Source organism: Anguilla rostrata, chromosome 11 (assembly GCF_018555375.3).
Source record: "Anguilla rostrata isolate EN2019 chromosome 11, ASM1855537v3, whole genome shotgun sequence".
NCBI lineage: Eukaryota > Metazoa > Chordata > Actinopteri > Anguilliformes > Anguillidae > Anguilla > Anguilla rostrata.
Window position 1 is genome coordinate 26,439,830 of NC_057943.1, and position 15,377 is coordinate 26,455,206.

A 15,377-nucleotide genomic window follows, 5' to 3' on the forward strand; every position below is an offset into this window, starting at 1 on the left:
ACGGTGCAGGGGTACCTGGCGCTCTACGCTCAGTCTGCTCCGGGTCTGCTCCCAGAGTCTGCTCCTGCTCTCAGAGTCTGCTCTCAGAGTCTGCTCTCAGAGTCTGCTCCCAGAGTCTGCTCCCAGAGTCTGCTCCTGCTCCCAGAGTCTGCTCCCAGAGTCTGATCCCAGAGTCTGCTCCCAGAGTCTGCTCCCAGAGTCTGCTCTCAGAGTCTGCTCCCAGAGTCTGCTCCAGAGTCTGCTCCAGACGCTGGCTTCTCTTACGGAACGCAGGCTCAGCACACGGCGCGCCGACAGAGAGGCCGGGCCGGTTACTGCCTTCTGGGTTGAGTTTTGCTATCAGGTCTAATCCCACAGATGTTGGTTAACTCAATCTGAGCTCACAGACGGTCTGCTCCCAGAGTCTGCTCCCAGAGTCTGCTCTCCGGGTCTGCTCCCAGAGTCTGCTCTCAGAGTCTGCTCCCAGGGTCTGCTCTCCGGGTCTGCTCCCAGAGTCTGCTCTCAGAGTCTGCTCCCAGAGTCTGCTCTCAGAGTCTGCTCTCAGAGTCTGCTCTCAGAGTCTGCTCCCAGAGTCTGCTCTCAGAGTCTGCTCCCAGAGTCTGCTCTCAGAGTCTGCTCTCAGAGTCTGCTCCCAGAGTCTGCTCCCAGAGTCTGCTCTCCGGGTCTGCTCCCAGAGTCTGCTCTCAGAGTCTGCTCCCAGGGTCTGCTCCCAGAGTCTGCTCCTGCTCCCAGAGTCTGCTCCCAGAGTCTGCTCTCAGAGTCTGCTCCCAGAGTCTGCTCCCAGTGTCTGCTCTCAGAGTCTGCTCTCAGAGTCTGCTCCCAGAGTCTGCTCTCAGAGTCTGCTCTCAGAGTCTGCTCCCAGAGTCTGCTCTCAGAGTCTGCTCCCAGAGTCTGCTCCCAGAGTCTGCTACCAGAGTCTGCTCCTGCTCCCAGAGTCTGGTCCCAGACCGCTGGCTTTCTCTTAACGGAACCCGGCCAGGGAGCTCAGCACACGCGCCGCGTGCGACAGAGGAGAGGCCGGGCCGGGTTTTAACTGCCGTTCTGAGGTTTGACAGTTTTTTTAGCGTATCAGGTGCCATAAATCCCCACACTGTATGTTTTGAGTTAAAAAAAAACTCACATCTGAAGCTCAGACAGAACGGCAGCACCTTTCCTGCGCATTCATTTTTGTGGCACTCCGGGTTCCGCTGTGTGGGGGGGGGGGGTGTTTCGTTTGGCAGCGAAAATCGGTTTCCGGCGTGTTTGCGGGAGTCACAGTTACCATCGCAAGCTCAGAAATTCCCCTGTCCTGGAGAGAATGAGAAGTCTTAGTCACGTCAGGGCGTGATAGCCTCTTGCAGATGTTTGTGATTGGGCTCCTATGAACTCATTAACTGCAAAAGGATCAGGCGTGGGTTATGTTCTAAAATCCCACCAAAAGCAATGAGCATCTTGCTGACTCCACCCTCATCCCCCCCCCCCCCCAGTAAACGCTCTTTTCCTTCCCGGCTAGCGAACGCCGTCGCCTAGCTAACGGCAGACAGGCGGAGGAGAGATGGAAGCAATTACCGGGCGGAGGAGAGACGGGAGAGCCGGTGGGGAGGGATGAAAGGGTCCTCCTCCCTCCCGCCTGCCCATTGATCCTCGACTGAGGCCTCTCAGCCTCACAGATTACCGCGCGGGGTGCCACGCCCGGCGCTGCCTCTGACGCAACCTCGCCCCGTCGCCGAGGCGACGGCACGCCGGCCGCAGCTGGGGCAGGATGGTCCCGTGTTCCCATGGAGCCGGAGGGTGAGGTAAGAGCAGCCGTACTGTTCCCCCCGCGATGCGGTCTCACGGGGCCAGACCTGCTGACTGCCGCCCCCGTTGGCCGAAGCGGCTGGCCTGCTGCCCGTACTGGTGGGCGTCCGGCTGCTTCTCTGCCAGACTCTCCCAGGCTCTTCCAGCTTTCCCTGGCGCGCGGAGTCCTGCGGTATCTGTCAGATCTTCTCTCGCGGAGCCAGGGAACCACATCACACGCGTCCTGCATCTGGATCCAGGGCTGAGCGGAGGTAACCAGCGTTCACGTCGGGGCCCGACTCGAGGGACCCCCTTACCCACAATCCCCCGCTCCCCTGGCCGGCGTTGCGTCAGGCTGGCTGCTGCCAGAACGTGACGAGCGCTTCCTGAATGAGCTGGAAGAGTCCCCTCGGCAGAATACACCCCCCTCTCGTCTCCAACGGCAACAGCATTCCACCCGCACGCACACGCTTCCAGTTCCAGCACTCATATGTTCCAGGCCGGGTTCCCTCTGGGAAACTCCGGCGCTGTTCGTGGGTTCGAGATGTCACGAGCCGAGAGCCGAGGCTATGATAGAGCGGCCGAGCGAACATCATGTGGACGGCCCTGCCAAATCTCTAACACAAGCCACATTTATTTCTTTGCCTCACACACGTTAGGAACAGGCTTTTTCGCTCACAGAACAAGAGGGAGAGGCGCCGGAATCTTCCAGTCAGCGCTCTTGAGCGGCCCCCATGTCAGCGAGTATGATATCTCAGACCCCGGGGGGGTGGTGGGGGGGGAGCGGGCGTGGGATGGGGGGGAGGGAGGTCATCTCACCTCCAACTGCAGGCAATAAGAACAGGACATTCACTATAAAAAACGTAGTTTCTTACTTACACATTTATTTCTCCCTTCATGCTGTCAGTGGGGAAAACTGGAGCCAACGACCTCACGGGCAGACGCTAGCGACACTCTAGGCAGACAAATGTAACGCACATTTGACAGTAATTTATGAAAAAAACTACAGGCATGAGATATGAACGGTAATAAATATGTAATACAGAAAAACAAAACACAGCTTAAATTTTGTTACTTGAAAGGGAATTATGCCGTACCGAGGGGGTGGAGAAATGCTTTAGTGGTGCAGCTATGATTCATAACACAAGGTGCAAGAACTTGTGTTACTCAGACTCTTCTGTGCTCAGCGTCTATTGTCCTATTGTTAGTAATACAGTAATATAGATGCCAAACATATCTTAAGTCACATCCCTTTCCTTCTTGAGTTAAATGATGTGCTATGCAGTAACAGTACGAGTGAAAAACAAGATCTGTAAAAACAATCAAAGGAAATCGTAATGATTCATGAATAATGAACCATATAGAGCGCAGGAAATCAAATGACAGCTGAATTGAAGTTGCACTGTAATTGCTCCCACCCCAAACAAAGAGGCTAGAAAAACTCCCAACATTTAGTAGAAGCCAAAGAGGCATGATATGAGTAAATTCTGGAAACCTATCAATAATCTGTATTTTGTTGAGTCATATTGTCTGGCCGATTCAGACATCTCCCTGGTTCACAACATGCAAACTGCAACCAAGTTTCCATGTTCATGGAGGGGGTGTCATTCCTGTAGTTCAGATCGATTGCAATGACTGTCGTCTTTCCTTCTTTAACCTTCCCAGTTCTTCCTTTGTTTCCTGATGGGTTAACCCTTTGAAGTGAAGGTTTCTGGGAATGTTTTTTTCAACATTCTAAGTTGGTGATCTAGAACTCCATTGCTTTCAATTGCCAGTAGTGATTGTTATATCAGCATGAGAATGTTCAGTTAAGAACATTCTACTCACATATTTGAGATCTTACACCTTAAAAGGTTAATGTGTCAGAGGAAGCGCTTCTTGTTGACTCCTTCAGTTAAGGCACTGTGCTGTGATGCATGGATGAGCCACACCATCTCAGATGGAACCTGGACAGTGGCAGTGCCAGTGCTGACTGTAGATGGTAGCTCCATAGGACGACCACAGGGAGGGTTCAGTTGGTTAGGGGACCATGTTTCATCATTATCTAGCACCCCTCTCTGATCAACTGGGCGCTCTTGGAAAGCATTTTAAAGCTGGATATGAAAGATATTCCTCTGACCCCACTCTGTGCGCTTAGCTGTAGTCCGCAGGGTGAAAAGGAGCCGGCAGGAGTCACCACATGTTTCTGTGGAGCACTGAGCGAGGATGTCTTCGCTCTCCCGAATCAGCAGTGCGGTTGCCCCTGAACGTGGCTGCGGCTGCCGACAGTTGGCCATTCCACATTAGGGTGGGAGCTGGACATGCTCACCCCCACATTGGGTGCCAAATTTATTTTTAAGAAAAATATGCTGGAGGAGAAGGCCTGCTGTTATTGGACAGGGACCATGACAGGAGCAATCTCATTAGACATTTCCTACAAAATTATACAATCCAGTATTATGGTGGTCCACTGCCATGAGAACCTGAGCCATGCACACAGCCTAGACTCAGGCTTCCGAGAAAAAGAGGAATATTAAAAGAAGGAAGACAGAATGAGAATAGAAAGGAAAAGGAAGGAGGGTGTGGAATTGGGAGGGTCCGAGACAGAAATTTGATTGTGACTAGGTCAGATGATTTGTTATTTTGTGCGACTTGAGCGATGACTCAGATTTTTCTGAATGTTCTCTCTCTCTCTTGCTCTTCCTCTCTCATTCTGTCTTTCTCCTCTCTCTCTCTCTCCTTGAGCGGTCATGGGTAAGTCCACAGCAAGCCTGTGTGCAGGGTATTACTGTACACAGAATACCAGGAACAGCTGATGTTGAAACAGCAGCTGGTTGTGTGTGAACGTCAGAGATAAGCCCGGCCTGTGACCCCTGAGGCGAGAACGTCTCTGCTTGTTTCCTCTGTTTATACTCACAAAGAACGGATGAGCTGAGTCATTTTTTAAAAACATTCCTGAAGGATGTTTTATACAGAAATGCGTTACAATTTTACTGTTTCTTCTCTTAAACGGTGCCCACTCACCATCTGTGCATCTCTTCCTGTTTGTTGAGATGCACAGCTGGGAAATGGAGGAGGTGTCTGTCGATGGGGGCGGGGCGTGTGCGTTCTGCTGACCTGTGGTAAAATTTGATTGGCGCTAAAAGGATTACCTCTGACAGGATCAGCTCTGAACTCTGAGGTGCGCTGGGAATGCCAGACCGGTTCCGCCCTGCTGGTCTCTGACAGGATCAGCTCTGAACTCTGAAGTGCGCTGGGAATGCCAGACCGGTCCCGCCCTGCTGGTCTCTGACAGTCGAGGAATCCTCCAGAGGTGGAGGACGCATGGCTTCCATTAACCGAATTGAGCCACCTGCTGTAAGAGCTGGCTCGGGCTCCGCAAGGGGCGAGCACCTCTTGACCTCTGACCCCTGTCTGTACCATGGCGATGGTGCCCGGGTCACCCGCACAGCGCGGGGATCGGTTTAGGCCAGCCGGCTGGAAATAGAGGGTCCCATGTGTTATCTCCTGCCTCTTACTCCATCCTGCCCTGTCCTGAGCCATCTGTTCACGCCTGGATGTTAGATCTTTAAATCCCCTCCCCTCCTCCCTCAGAGGGGGGCCTCCTGGGAGCGGGGGCTTGAACGGCGAAACTCTTTCCAGACTCATGCCCCCCGCTTCCCTACACACCTGACCTGACCAGCACCTGTCCATTAAACTCAGAGCCCCTCCCACCATGCTCTCAGCTGCTGGGCTGTGGTAAGGGGTGGAGGAGTAATGTGTGGAGGCAGACTGGAAGAAGGGTGTGGCTACTGCGAGGGTAGAGTGGGGATGCCGTTTAGGTTGGGTGGGGGTAGAATATGGATTTGTGGGGGAAAATTGGGATAGGGTGTAGGTTGGGTGGAGCAGAGTAGGGGCAGGGTATAGGTTGGATGGGGGTAGAGGGAAAGTGTAGGTTGGGTGTGGCAGTGTGGGGGTAGGGTGTAGGCTGGGTTCAGGAAGTGTGGAAATAGGGTGGAGTTAGTGTCTATAAGGAATGAGTAGGAAGAACAGAGGTAGAGTGTATGTAAAGAGTCGAGGTTGGGTGGGGGTCAGGTGGAGGAAGAATGGAAACAGGGTGTAGAAAGGATTTCTGCTATAGGTTTCTCAAGGCCAGGTTCACTAACAGCCTGAGTGTTTGGGTCTCAGTGAGTGAAGCTTCTGAAAGTCACCACTGAGCCCTTAAACCTCTGAGGCCAGTGTGTGGCTTCATTCTACCCAGAATCCTCACAGTACTGCATAGCTGCATACTTCCCAGGAGAAAACCAGCATTCATAAGAGGGGTGTCAGGCCTAATACAGGACAGTGAGACACTACTGGTGGGCATGTATTTAATGGTGATGATTTCTAATGATGCCTATCTTGTTGTCTTTTTGCAGGATTGCTCCTGCATCTCCACAGGTGCCCTTTGGGAACCAGTCAATCAGTCAAGATGGATCTCAGAAGCTCTGGGGAAAACAGGTGTCACTTGTGAAAACACTTTCCTCTGATCCTGCTGCCTCTTTCACAACACAACCGTCCTGCAGTTCCTGGTGGCGCCTCACACATGATTAAAGCCAGTAGGCAGTTAAAATGATTCAATTTGGAATCGTAATTACCCAAAAAAAAACTACATCTACAGAAAGAGAAGTGAAGAACAAACGTGTTTACGTTGCTATGGAGTGCATCCTCTTGTTTTAGTAACTGAAAACAGACAGCATTGGAATGAAAAAAAAGGAACCAGAGCAGCGACCCTAAGAGTCATAGTATAAAAATACTGTGTCAGCTTATGGGCCAACATTCAAACACAGTAACCAAGTACTGCAACTGTGCCAAACATGGTTACACATTTTCACCAGCTAAGTCCCAGCCGCCCACCCCCCCAAAAAAAGTTCTCTGCAGATTATTCTGGAAGGGTGGCTTTATTTCTGAGGCTGGTGATACATCAGCCCGTTTATAAAAAAAAAAAAATGAAACCAAAACGAACAAAACCAACATTCCTGTATACAAAGGCAGGAAAAGAGAACAAAAAATGTGCCTGCATTTCTCGGCGAAGTAAACTTCCCCACTGTGGTACAGCTGCACTGTCTCCATGTCACATCCCCACTATAGAGTAGCTGCACTGTCTCCATGTCACATCCCCACTATAGAGTAGCTGCACCATCTCCATGTCACACCCACACTGTGGTACAGCTGCACTGTCTCCCTGTCACACCCACACTGTAGAGCAGCTGCACTGTCTCCATGTCACACCCACACTGTGGTACAGCTGCACTGTCTCCATGTCACACCCACACTGTGGTACAGCTGCACCGTCTCCATGTCACATCCCCACTATAGAGCAGCTGCACTGTCTCCATGTCACACCCACACTGTGGTACAGCTGCACCGTCTCCATGTTACATCCCCAATATTGAGCAGCTGCACTGTCTCCATGTCACACCCACACTGTAGAGCAGCTGCACTGTCTCCCTGTCACATCCCCACTGTAGAGCAGCTGCACTGTCTCCCTGTCACATCCCCACTGTAGAGCAGCTGCACTGTCTCCCTGTCACATCCCCACTGTAGAGCAGCTGCACTGACTCCCTGTCACATCCCCACTGTAGAGCAGCTGCACCATCTCCGTCACATCCCCACTATAGAGCAGCTGCACCATCTCCCTGTCACATCCCAACTGTAGTACAGCTGCACCGTCTCCCTGTCACATCCCCACTGTAGAGCAGCTGCACTGTCTCCATGTCACACCCACACTGTGGTACAGCTGCACTGTCTCCATGTCACATCCCCACTGTAGAGCAGCTGCACTGTCTCCATGTCACACCCACACTGTAGAGCAGCTGCACCATCTCCGTCACATCCCCACTATAGAGCAGCTGCACCATCTCCCTGTCACATCCCAACTGTAGTACAGCTGCACCGTCTCCCTGTCACATCCCCACTGTGGTACAGCTGCACTAACACATGTTATGTCCTGTGCAGAAATTACACAGGGAAGTCAAAATAAGCAGGGGTATTGTGCTCTCAGGAGAAAGTATGTGACAATGGTAGAGAGGTGGTATAGGAAACACTGTTGTCACTAATTCAATGAAACTACATCTTAACCAGGAAAGACACCCCTTGGTGCTGAAGCTCTGTTAGACTCTGTTGTCTATTCTCATTTGCCTTATTGTGTCCCTGATCAGCCACTGTAGAAGTGTGCTTGCTTTATTATCACCCATCACTGGTTATGGACCGAGAGTGCATATAGATTTAGGCAAGCAGAATCCTTGAACTGATTACCTGATCTCTTTTCTGGGGTACGGTTTGCTAGGAATACTGTAATTGTGCTCTTACTGAATTGCCTGACATTGTACTCATGAGAACATGATGTTTGGCGGAAGATGTGGAAGTAATTTTGCCCAAGTCTGTACAGAGAAGGCAATGTTAGTCTATAAATATGAAGGCGGTAACTTAGCCAGCAGATGCAAAGCTGAGGTCATAGGCCTGCATTATTTTTGTATCTTTCTGCGGGCTGAAACCTTGGATTCGGCAACCCGAGTAAGCAGTAGTACAGTGCTATATGTTCGTACACTGATGTTAGTGGGACCTTTCTAAGAACACATTGCTCAGCAGTGTTACTTCAGTAATTTCAGTGTCACAAGCCAATGAACTGGTGTTTGACTTCCAAACTGTGACATGAAACAGGCAAAATCCTGAGCACTCATAACAATGCTAGATTAGGAAAAATCCAATCTGGCAACTGGTTTAGAACAGTCTACTCAGTAAGAAAATAGAAAAATGACCCTTTCAGACCAGGAATAAGTCTATCCTGCTATTTTCACACACAATGACCGTTTTCTGTTATTTTTGGAAAATTGCAAAAATAAATAAATAAAAAAAAAAGACAGCTGGATTTAAAACATCAGAAGCAAATTATAAGGAACACTGAGCCAATTTATCCAAAATAGGCAACGCTGGCAACCTACCAACAAATAACTGTGCTAGAGGCTGTACTGGGAGCCTTTGCCAGCAATAATAATAATAATAATAATCCACATGGTGTTTTATACAAAAAAGATACTGGTAGGTATAGGTAAAGAAAGAAAAAACAAATAATGTGTGCATGAGTGTGTGCGTTCTAACACTCAAGTCTTTGCTGGACCAGAACCCCATTTTTTCCAAAAGGAGAGAGGAACAATGAGGAAATAAAAGTGAACCCCTGCAGTCAAACTTTTGTGGAATAATTATGGAACAGCTTAATTTAGTATTTTCAGCTCATGCCGCAGGCTACTTGAGTTACCTTTCTTTCACAGCCAGCACAGCATGCACAGAAGCTGCTGAGGTCTCAGCATTTGGTGGGGAGGGTGGGGGTGTTGGTCAGTGTCCCAAAACTGTTCTGCAAAGGCTAATATTTTCCACAGGCCTGTTCTGAAGTCTGTTGCTGCTTTATTAAATCTACTGACTGGCTTCACCGCTTTGACGTGTCTGCATGCTTACGTCAATCAACCCCTGTGCAGAACCATGGCATGTATCACAGCATAAGCAATAGCCAAGATTAAAAAGAAGCAACTGAAGGAGAGAAATGAAATGGGTCTTGTTCATCAGATGAATGCTTACAATTAAACACAGAATGTAAACCAGTATTTAAATATCTATACTTGAAAAGGTATTTGTAGTGCCCCAGTCAGGATGGCCGAGCGGTCTAAGGCGCTGCGTTCAGGTCGCAGTCTCCTCTGGAGGCGCGGGTTCGAATCCCACTTCTGACAATGGCGGGAAGCCTTTTCCTTTGACCAGAGCCGTAGTTAGAAAAACAGTTTGTGTGGTAACCGAATTTAAGGCTCAATTAGATCGCCACCAAACGAACCCAAACTCTAGATGAATGGTGGAAGTGTCTTTCCCCAGAGTGTGATGAAGTGATGAAAGCTCTTACAGCTGAAATCTCTCCGGTCAACTCATTAACGTGCCATTCACATGCAACTTTCCTAAAAAACATGCTTTGTCCTCCCCTCAGGCAAATTTGTCTCTGAGCAATGGAAGTAATATAAAAGAATATAATCTTTTCATTTTTAACAAACATATAGTCAATTTCCCATGTTATTTGTTGTATACAGCCTTTATTGTTCGTCTTTACTAAGGGTGTCGATAATTTTTGTGGACATTGTACATCCGCAGCCTAGCAAGTGTTGTTCATTTTGAATTACAGTTGTGTTTTTTGTATGTACTTGTTAAGAATAACTTTCCCACAGCCATGGCAGTAGTCGTGGCCGAGTGGTTAAGGCGATGGACTAGAAATCCATTGGGGTTTCCCCGCGCAGGTTCGAGTCCTGCCGACTACGTGATGCATGATCTTCTTGTAGCTGATTTTCTTGTAGTTGATATGTCAGTATCCTGCAGAAATCTCTTCAACTACGCTCTCTAGTTCCAGTCAGGAGTCTTAATAACAAAAAGAGCAGAGATTGTGTGCTAGCTGAGTTTCAGGCTCAATTAGATCTCCTGCTGTATTCAAGACAAAGCCTTCTCTGTAGACTGGGGTTGGAATCTCTCTCTGACAGTACACAAGTCTTTTTCTTTCGGGTAATTATAGTACTGCTTCTGGACATGCTTTTGGTCATCTTTCAATACCTTTAAAGCAACATTCAGAATATACAGAGAAACAATAGCAGACCACAATTACATAACATTTTACATTACAGGCATTTGGCAGACGTTCCTATCCAGAGCGACGTACAATCAAGTGTATAACCAAAACCAGGAACAGGTGTGTTGAAAACCCTCGAGGGAAGTACAGTTCCAAGTGCAGGGAACGACCACGTAGATTGACTTGGACCCTGTAGGTTAAACTCTGTGTCTTTACCTGCATTTCAGTGTCTGTGCTCTTACAGCAGACCTCATTGCCCCTGTCCCACCAAACGAACCCAGACTCTGGGTGAATGGAGGAAGCGTCTTTCCCCAGAGTGTGATGAAGTGATGAAAGCTCTTACAGTTAAAATCTCTTCAGTCGATTCCTTAACTCAGCATTCAAAGATCACATGCTAATTTCCTAAAGAACATGCTTTGTCCTACCCTCAGGCAAGTTCATAGGGCACTGCTGCAAGGACGGCTAAAGCTACATCACTGGGATTCTGTAGTATGCCAGAATGAGTATGTGTGAAAATAATATAAAAATCAAATCACAGTATGTGTGCATCACTACAAAAAAGTGTGTTTCTATGTACGTGTGTTTTTGAGCGTGTGTTTAAGTGTGTCACAGAGTGAGTATGTGTTTGTATGCATGTGTTTGGATGTGGTTGAGAGAGTGTTTGTTTCCCTGGTTGTATGTACGAGCAAGTTTTTGTTATGCATGAATGTGTGTTTATTTGTATGCATAAGAGACAAAGTGTGTTTCTACGATGGTATGTTTACGAGACAGTGTGACAGTGTTTGTATGTGAGAGAGAGCATATGCAACGCATGTGTGTGCTTGTAAGAGTGAGAGAGTGTGTAAAGGTATAGATAAAGAGAATTGAGTTGGAGATACATGAAGTGTGTATATGTACGTGTGTGTGCAAATGCTTTTGTGTGCACACATGCATTGTATAAACGCAGTGTATGTGTTTATGTGCGTATCAGGGGAATGTGTATCTGTCTCAGGCCAGGGTAGTGAGTGTGGGAAAGTAGCAGAAGGACAGGAGCGGGGGAGTGAGAGAAAGAGAGATGGGGGGAGGGACCCCCTGGGCTCCTCTCTGTGAGTCATTACCCGGCTGCTCTCACTGTGCCCTGTCACACTTGGCCCTGAGCTGCATGCCTCTCCGCTGGACCTCACCACATCCACTTCACAAAGACAACACAGCGCGCCCAGGAGGACCAGCAGGTCACCTCACATATACAAATACTGCCGTTGTTTTGGTCATGCCAGTTTTTTCAGTGCAGTGCAGTTTCAAATTGTCAAAATATACATGTATATCTTTGAGGTTACAGGAATCTTTACACACATGTACATTCCACCTACGCTGAACCCCCCCCCCCCCCCCAACACACACACACACACTCGCGCGCACAAACACACACTGTGTCAGTAAAATCAGGCTCTGTGTAGCCCCACAGTTCCTCCCTTTAGAGAGATGCACTGTGCAGTCTGCACAGTCTGAACTTCTGCTGAAATCTATGTCCTTGAAGCCCAGTATGTGGCGCTACAGAGCAGAGGCAGCCCCAGCACCTGGACACCCCAAATTCTTCCTCAGGCCCACTCTGGCCGCGCAGGGCGGAAAAACGTTCCCCGTTTTTACAGCACTGCATTCATTTTTCAGGCTCTATACGGGACCTCAGACAGGTGGACGTGCGTGCCTCCATGTCTCTTTGGGGGCTGTTTTGACGAGGTGTCCGGACACAGAACAGTTTGGATGATGTCATTGTCCGATGATATTTCACTGAAGCATAGCTCCCCAAAACCCCATGTGAAACCTCACTTACTTTTTTTATTTTTTATAAAGCTGCTGGACTGTAATGGTTGACGGCCACCAGGGGTAAATATTTTATGCCACAATAAGTCTGAAGGCAGGCGTTTGTCATGACATTACATTACAATCCATTGGCTGACGCTCTTATCCAGAGGGACGTAGAGCATGATTTATCTTTTAATGGAATAGGTGTGAAGCAGCTATTCAGGAATACTGATGATAATAACAGTATATGACTTCCCAATTGCATTCCAGCAGAATGTCTGTACATACAAATGTCCAGAATTTAAAAATAAAACTTGCCTCTGTGCAAAGAAACGTTTTAACTGTAGAGTTAACTCCGATGGAGTTATTGCTAAATATTACCTATAATAGAAAACACTTAGTCCCCATGAGACTCTTTATGCACTCTTGTGGTGAATCTACATTTGCTGTTTTGATCAAAAAATGTATGCTATATTTTGACAGACCCAAGATATCTGGTGTCCATAATAAAATTATATTCTCTTAAATGTATGCTATAGTAAATACCAAATATATATTTTTTCAAGAAACATAATTGAAGGGAGAACAAGTTGTCCATTGTAGCGTCCATGTCAAAATGTCATTCCATTGTATCCATTACCTTCTATTTATTTTGTAAGAGTGTAAAAGTCTGGCTCACAGATCCCAAATAAAACCTGTGTAAACAAAGACACCAACAGTGAAAGAGGGTCTTTAACTGGGGTTAACAGTGAGCACCGGCAGAGGCGAGGCTCTGTGGCGTTTCATTGGTAGGGTCATTAATTTTACGGGTCTAAAGCACAGAGGTGGCGGTGATTAACCTTGGCTTCCAGCTTCTAAGGAGCTAAAGATGTTGCCATGTCCACAAACGAGGCAGGTTTCAGATTGCTGAAACAACATTTGATCTCTTTTTGCTCTTTGTGTTTAAACAAAACCTGCACAGTAAACTCTTCAAGTGTTAAATCATCTCTGACAGAGTGGTTTTTAGTCAAATTTTACTCGCAGTAAAATAAATTCAGAGTAACCTTGTTTCCTCCTGGACCAAATCTCTGTTAGATGTGGAGTATTGCCTACATGAGTAAATATCAAGCGAATTCCCTCTTAAATTTTTTATGTTTAACAAATGGGCATGGCCCACATTTCTCTCCGTCAATTGTTATTTATTTTTTTACATTTTTAAAGAATTTCCGGGCCCCGCATTCACGTCTTTCATCCCTAACAGAAAGAATAGAAACAATGAGAAGGAATGGCCTTTCCGTCTAGCCTAGCCCGGCCCAGGTCATCTGGAAACTTCTCTCCTTAATGGCCAATCAACAGCTCTGCTCAAAATATCAGGGGCAATCAGTAGCACCTCCCTACCCTTCCTCTCAAGAAATGGTGAAAAGGGTGATAAAAGAAAAAAGTAAGAATGGTTACAATGAGAGGGTGAGAGAGAGAGAGAGAGAGAGAGAGAGAGAGAGATTGGGTGAGTACAAACAGGAAGTGCAGGTCAGTCTTTGCATTGGAGGAATTTCCTGTCTGTAAGATGTGTATCGCTATAGTAGAAGACGGTGATGGGTTGGGAAGGTGAGGAAGGGGAATGGGTCAAAAGCTTAGTTCAAGACCTGCAAAGACAGTCTTGGACTGACTGCAAGTTTTGACTCTGAGCAAAGAGCCAAAGGGGGAAATGAACTTTTACAATGCGACATATGACTTCAAATGGTGTAGTGCCATATCATCATCAGTCCAAGATAAGTGTCTGTTTTGCACAAACAAGTGGGTCTGCAAACATAGCAACAAGCACTTGTTTTTACTTTGTAGAACTTCTTTGTGCACACAACCCATGCTGATTGGCTGGCGCTGATTGCTGATACACACACCTACGTTCCCCTGCTGTGCACATGCAGATAATCTGCCTCGAGCACTGTGTGATTGAGCCCAAAATAACAACAGGGCCTTTGTGTGACTTAAGTAATTACCAATCAATTAAAGGTGCTGATAGCCCTTTCTGTCTGAGGTGCTCACACACAGTCACACTGTCTCAGCTACCCCTAAACTCTGTTTATGATCATCTGATGCACCTGAAATTTCAAATGAAGGGAGTTCAGTGCCTCACACATTGGGGGTTTCACAGTCACCACTTTGGCAGGCTTTCATGCCTCATGTATGTTTGAAAGCCAGACTCTGTAAAGCAGATCTCTAGAGGCTGCGGGTTCAGATACATACTAAGAAGATATTGGCCAGTCCTTACTTTCATGGTGCGTTTTACGGTTCTGTGTAAGTATAACCCCAGTGCTAGCCCATAAGGTGCATACCACTGGAGCAGCAGAAGAGTGTTGCCTGCTCTGCTAGGCATTTAAGTCCAAAAGAAAGACCTCTGCTTGATGTCCAGAGGGCAGGACTTGAAAGTGCTATTCTTGTGTTGTTCCAATAAAGGGAGAGTGCCGAGCCGCTCAAGTTACTTCTCTGAGACCCAGTTGTCTGGATGAAGATCCGCAAGGGTCACGCGTCCCCCTGTGTGTGACCTAAGTTTAAAAAAAGACAGCCAGCTGTTTGGAAAGCTCCAAACAGGACCTCAAACAGGCCCGCAGTGTTTTGTTGCACTCTCGCTTGGTTTCCATGACAGCGCTGTGTGATGTCACAACCAGGGCGGAACTCTGCAGGGGAGGCATGAACTCCACCAGCAGACAGAGAGAGAGAGAGAGAGAGAGAGGGGGGGGCACTAGAAGGATTCGGTGTTGGTGGACGGCACCATGCTCCACAGCAGAGAGGCAGGTGCGTTGGCAATGCGTCACCAGGGACCACAGCTGCCAGTTCTCAGCATTTCATTCTGCCCCGTCTGGACCCAGCCGGCCAAGGGAACCATGCGTAAGGTGTTCAGACGGGAGGGAACTCTTATCACTTGCTTGCGACTGTTTGCGTCACCGCCTGCCCGGACGATGAATCAACACCCGGACTGCAGACGGCAGCAGATCTGAAGAGCACACCTGTGTCTGAGGTGAAACCCAAGCTGTGGACCAATAAAGGAAAAACAAACAAGATGTTTTGGATGGGTTATTGTAGGTTTGGCGCATGCTAATATTCGAAAAATAATACTGTGCTTTCCTGTACAACAGTTCTGTGTTGATAGGAGTCCCCTCGGGGATGGTGTATGAGTCAGATCCCTGTGGCCTAAGATCATATCTAAGTGTGATGACTGATCTGCTGATTGCCGTTTCCCCTCTACACAAACAGAGACAGTAACGTG

General features: G+C 47.9%; 2 non-coding genes across 2 annotated transcripts; both read left to right on the forward strand.

Moving 5' to 3' along the window:
* The first annotated feature begins 9,396 nt into the window (after positions 1-9,396).
* Positions 9,397-9,479, forward strand: trnal-cag (transfer RNA leucine (anticodon CAG)). Its single transcript has one exon. It is a non-coding gene; the product is annotated as a tRNA-Leu (tRNA).
* Positions 9,480-9,967: 488 nt separating this feature from the next.
* trnas-aga (transfer RNA serine (anticodon AGA)) lies at positions 9,968-10,049 on the forward strand. Its single transcript has one exon. It is a non-coding gene; the product is annotated as a tRNA-Ser (tRNA).
* The last annotated feature ends 5,328 nt before the right edge of the window (positions 10,050-15,377 follow it).